Raw genomic sequence first — 6,000 nt, forward strand, 5'->3', positions numbered from 1 at the left:
GGCCAGGTAGGCCATTCAGCATCTGATTATACATAGAAATGGTATGAAGGATGATTTTGTCATGTAGTTCATGATCCAAAGTTTTGCATAATCGGTTAGGTTGCATAATATGTTAGTCACTCATCCAATCAAGAATTCACGCACTCTCTGGGTTAAGTACCCTCATGTTTACAGTTTCTCAAAGTTTCATTACCTGATATACAAAGTTGAACAATGGCTGCCTCATGTTTAAGTTGTACCAGTAGTAGTATATGTAATATCACAAGCAAGTTCAATAGCCAATTCAAAGAGGTAGGTCAACATCAGTTCTGAATGACCATAAAGTAATCCCTTGAAGTGTACAATGCTTGCCCTCTCTAAAATCATCTGTTTTAAGACCAGATATTAATAAATACCCTTGTAATCACTCTGCAAAGTTTCCTAACAAAGCAAATTGTCACGAAAAGTGTGATTTCTTGTGGTGAGCAAAAAGAACACTCATCTTTTTTTTTTTTTTGTGAATTAAGTAACAGACCTTTCCAGTAAAAATTGCTGACACACTGTTTTCTAGAGTATGATTAGAATCCCCCACAAGTGTTCTGAACTGCTCATGATTTTGTTTCACTTAGCACACTTACAACTTTCCCTGGAAAAAGCTAAAGAGAGGCAAAAGACTGTACAGTACATTACTTGGTTCACCTAGAAGCCACGAAAGCATAATGGTACCCAGATATCACAAAGATTGGTACACCTTCTAGTTAAACAACAGTTTTCTACCTCCCATACTATATAGGTGAGCACTATTCTTGCACATGCATCCCTATGGTTCCAGGGGAAGTCACTTTCCAGTCACGAATAGGCACGCAAATGTGGAGTAGGTTAGGTCTAGTCAGAACCAGGAACCTTTGGTTAGCTTGGGATATATCCTATACTTGCAACATCTTTGTGCTTTATTTTTTGGGGTAATGCCACAGCCAAAACCATGAGCAATGTGTTTAGTACCAGTCCCTTGGGAATGAATGTTAAAACATAAACAACGGATGGTACAATCTCAATAACAGTCAATTGGTGAGAGCATAAAGATTCCCATGTTGAAATGAGTATTAAAGTAAACTAAGGCACTATTTTATTTTAAAACATTATGGCATTTTGGACTTTAACCCTCACAATCAAGGCTAAATATATATTAAGCACACTCCTAGCCTAGGCCAGGCTAAATTTAAGGATGGCCAATTAAAAAAAAAAACATCAATGGAAACAGGAAGATATATATGCACATGGGAAGTTGAAAGTGAATATTTCCAACTCTCTGCTGGACCTCTTTTCTAGATGACAGTCGTAAAATTATGCTGATTTTACCCGGTTATAAGTGTTTTTTCTAATATTTTTTTGTTTTATTTTGTAAAATTATATAATTACAGCTCACACAATATCGTAACAGATAAGAACTAAATTCAATAACAAATTCTGAGTATATTTATTGTAAAATGTTAAAATGTTTACGAGACGTTATTGGATGGGAATTTTGGACATTTCCTACAACATCTGTATGTATGCTACCCGGAATCCACCCCAAAGCTATAAGCAAACATAGGTATATGTATGTTACCCGTCCACATGGAGTTAAAACATCACTTGCCTGTGCGTTTTGGACTTTAAAATATCACTTTCCTATGTTTCAATGTGGACTCTGAACATTTCTGGGTATTATTTTACTTATGGACATTAATTGCTTTCAACATAAAATATATTTTTTCTGTTGTATTATGATGTGATTTGAATGATTTTGAGTTTATTTCCATCGCAAATGAATACTTATCCTTCCCGGCAAATGATATACTGTATACAAAATTAATAAAATTTGACTTTCAGAAATCATAGCTAATACGGCAAAACTGGATTACAGTTTTGCCGTATTAGCTATGGAGAATTCTGACAAGTCGTAATTTTATTAATTTTTTATACAGTATATCATTTGCCGGGGGAAGGATTCATTTGTCAAAATCATTCACATCATAATACAACAGAAAAAATATTTTATGAGAATAATACCCATTTTGACATTTGTTTCAATAGCAACTGAGTACTTTTAGAGATAAAATGGACCCCAATCTTACAACTACAATTTGGAGGACAAAATGGGAAAGTTTGCTTTTTGGGTAAGGGGAAAACACACTGGTAGTTCTCATTCAGATTATGGCAAGTTTGTGGACTGTTTTCGATCCATAAACCTAGGACCTGATACCATAGGTTGGGTTAGGTGTGGTTGGTTACGTCATTTGAGGGGGAAACGTTGAAAGCCCCCACCGAAACATAGGAAAATAGATCTAATAATTTCAAGTCCAAAATGCGATAACCTTGGAAGTAATCTTTTACCGAATTTAATAACGTCGGTAGTATGCAAAATGACGGGACCAGGCTCTAGGATTCTAGGTTAACACTACTTCAGAACGGAAGCTTGGTCCATGTTTTCCGATGTTTAGTGCTACAGTTTTATTGCACAGGCATTTTGAGGCCCCCACAAATAAACACACACACTATCATAAATTAATATGCAAACTTATACCACAATATATAAAGTTCGCAAACATGGCGAAACATGAAGGGCAAGGCTGAACAAACCATATTTTAACCATGTGGCTTCTCAACCTATAGGCCTAGTGCTTCCTTTTTTGTTAAGGTCATCTAATTCCGAGTTTTAGTTTTGCTTCGACGCTTAGGCAATTAAAATGTCTGTGTAATAAAACAGGTAAGCATGCAGTATCACATAATATACATAAAAATCCAAAACAAAAGTATCTTACCTCGGATAACCCTTAAGAAAGCTAGGCCAGGTTCCCGATTTCGTTTTCACCAATAGTATGATATATATGCATATTAATATGCACTTCACAAAAGACAGCCATAAAAATTCACAAAATCTATATAAATAAAATAATCACGTCATGGCAACTTCCAGCACGTAAATAAACAAAGCAACAAACAGGAACCAAAATAGACAGCACAATCATCAATGTCCATACTTTGAAATACATTATGCCCTAATATAAAATTTTTGCGATTTCTTACAATATTCATAAAATAGAAAACAAACTTTGGCTAATTAATTGCAAAATTCGGAATTCATCAATTAATTATTAACTACGAAATGAGTTTGGTCAAATTGTGGTTTGTTTTTTATGTAATAATTACAACGACTCTCTCTCTCTCTCTCTCTCTCTCTCTCTGGTAAAACTGCTAATGAAGAAAGATGTTCCTGTTACAAATTTCAGTAACGGTTTGCTGAGACGCAATGAGCCGTCATTCTTCAAAGTCATGTCAACTTATTAAGTGGACGAATACTGCCTATTTGCTACTTTGTCAGATTCTGGTTAGTTTTCAGGTTCTTTCCTTGCAGAGAAAGTTCCAGGAAATTTATATTTTAAGTCACAAATACCCCTTCATAGCGGCTCATTTTACCATGGCGATAACTTACACCCAAAAGGAATTTATGTGATGAGGGCATCTGGCCCGATCTGGATTCAAACCCATGTTTCTTTCAATTTGATACAGATGTAGACAGCTGATTTATCCAGTAAGCTAATGAGTCAAGCGAAATCACTGGTTGTGTATGGACCCACATAGTAGGCCTAGTCTTCATCAATAATTACTTTCACTGCTGTAAAGAATCAACCAATGTTTTGGGTCATTCCTCAGACATAATTCTGTCGCTAACATCTGCTAGAAATGTCTGTGTAATGTTCCACATACTTCATTTAAGTCGAATGACTATAAAAAATTATGTGGTACAATGCGCCAGGGTCTTGATGAAAGGAACAAACTGGATTTTTCTTCCTGATTCTGTGTTTCCTGACGTATAACTTTCATTCCTTGTAGAGGTAGAGAGATCTATCACTTCAGTATCACTTCTGTTGGTTTGGAAGGGTCCAGTTGTCCTCACCAGGCTCGCTATTCCCTATTTCATCTGGTATTTCTGTTTTCCTTTGTTTTTTTGGACATATGATAATGTGCAGTTACTGATAAAATCACAGTGGTCTCATATTTTTCTGAATAAAAACTAGCAAAATTTATACAAGAATAATAAATAGAGAAATAAAGAGATATTCAGATTTATGTTGTTAGTTAATGGATTAAATTATACGGTACAGTCATATGAGACAATTACTGTGTATTAATTGCGCATGTTATACGAGTGTTGTAGCAGACAAAAATATACAACAAGAATGATTAAAAACAAATATTTTATATATATTACTGATTAATGGGGCAGTCAGACATATACCAGAACAATTATAAACAAAAGGAAAATATTTATATATTCTGTGTATATATATCCATAGGCTTAACAGGGACTCTTTTCTCTATATAAAATAGAATATAGATACAGTTATATATATATATGCCCCTTGCTTTATATATATATATATATATATATATAAAATGCCCATCCATCATGTTTTTGAACTGTTAACAGCTTCTCAACAAATAGTTTGGGATGAGATTGCTAGCTGTACACCTTTCTCAGTCTAGGCTGCATCCTCCCATAGTCAGTTAACTACCAGATACATCATTCACTACTGTCACCACAGATTTTCTTCTGGCAAAAGGGAGCATACTGATATGTGAAATAAAGCAATATTTCTGGAGACGCATATTTTGACCATCGGCCACGCTCCCTCTTCACCCAAACTAGGACCAGGAAGAACCAGGCAGCGTCCCATGACTTAGGAGATAGACCTATGGATTTCCCAAAACCCACCATCCTATAGCTCACAGAGACGGTAATGTCAAGCTGTTAGGAAAATCAATCAAGCCATGGGTAGGCCATGTAGACCGCCACACTTCGAAGTCCGGCGAAATCAATTGAGCAACCATGATGCTTTCTTCTTGCGCTGTTTGAAGAAGTAGGCCTATCACTCCCTTTGTAAGTGTAATCCTACCAATCTCCCTTAATTTTTTTCATTTTCTTGTTTTATACAAGGTTGCCAGTCCCACTGGCCTCTTCAATTAAAAAAGAGATTAAATACTAAATGATCTAGTCATGACTAGACTTAGAGACCTATAAGAGAGGTCTTGGACTAGACTCACCTTGAGAGGTCGTCAGTTCTATGGCATTTTTTGCCAATGATTAAGAGTTGCAGGTTAAATAATGATGATAATTATTAATATTATAATCGACAGCGCATGCACGTATGTAATAATGTTGTGTGCGATGACCTCAGAGTTGACGATTATTAATTTGCAACCAGATCTTGGTCGCAAACACGTGACAGCGGATGCGCTAACGAAACGCACGCACGCACGCACGAACGCCGCCGAGAAGAAAGTCGAGATCAAATAAGAGAACAGCCTGAAGAACGGTAAACAGTTACGTGCCAACCGTCGTCGAGTGAGGTTCTATACGCTCTGTGTTCCTTTGTGCTCGATGAGAGAGAAAACTTTCCTCTGTCGTTCTTGGTGAGGATCGGCGTTTATTACGGACAAAACATAAATGACAGAGACTCTTGCGAACAATTGAAGAGGTGAGAGAGAGAATTCTGTGCTCTTTTGGGTGATTTTTTAAGGGAGGACAAGAGTTTGTTTACACTGCCGGGTCGCTCAACCCTAGAAGAAGCTGCTTGAGGTAAGAGAGAATATATTTCAAGATGAACGATTTTGTCAGGAAATATTTAGTGCAGTTTGTTTGTTTCTGTGTGTATTTATGTAAGATTTTCCACACTGCAGCGATCCGAAGTGAGTAGTCTGCTGCAACGAATATTTTTACTGTAGTTTTTAGTGTATTTAGCCTATTCCGTCTAAGAGGAAATCGCTTTAGCCAAGATTAAACTTCAGGTAATCGTTAAATTATCATTCACCAGCCTTAACTGTTCGGGCGTTAATAATAATGGTGATAATAATGATAATGACCTTTATTTCAGGTCAGTGCCATATAAAGGGAATGTTCAAAATAGAGGCAATACAATGCGCACAATGTAGATAGACCTGCACGAGATGGCCCTAGGTGGATAAAAGTTTATTTTT

The 6,000-nt window shown here is 36.3% G+C and overlaps 2 protein-coding genes across 5 annotated transcripts in view; one reads left to right on the top strand and one right to left on the bottom strand.

Moving 5' to 3' along the window:
* LOC136847297 (solute carrier family 22 member 20-like) overlaps positions 1-3,010 on the bottom strand; it is a 105,243-nt gene extending 102,233 nt beyond the window's left edge. The window contains exon 1 of the mRNA XM_067118841.1: positions 2,784-3,010. The gene's annotated coding sequence lies outside the window, so the exon portion shown is untranslated. The remainder of the gene's footprint in view (positions 1-2,783) is intronic.
* A 2,222-nt stretch (positions 3,011-5,232) lies between these two features.
* The window catches only part of LOC136847298 (uncharacterized), an 86,333-nt gene continuing 85,565 nt past the window's right edge, over positions 5,233-6,000 (top strand). For 2 of the 4 annotated variants that reach the window (XM_067118844.1, XM_067118845.1), the window contains exon 1: positions 5,334-5,501. The gene's annotated coding sequence lies outside the window, so the exon portion shown is untranslated. Of the gene's footprint in view, positions 5,603-6,000 lie in introns of all 4 variants that reach the window. The other 2 variants (XM_067118843.1, XM_067118842.1) reach the window with 2 other exon arrangements.

This window comes from Macrobrachium rosenbergii, chromosome 16 (assembly GCF_040412425.1).
Source record: "Macrobrachium rosenbergii isolate ZJJX-2024 chromosome 16, ASM4041242v1, whole genome shotgun sequence".
NCBI lineage: Eukaryota > Metazoa > Arthropoda > Malacostraca > Decapoda > Palaemonidae > Macrobrachium > Macrobrachium rosenbergii.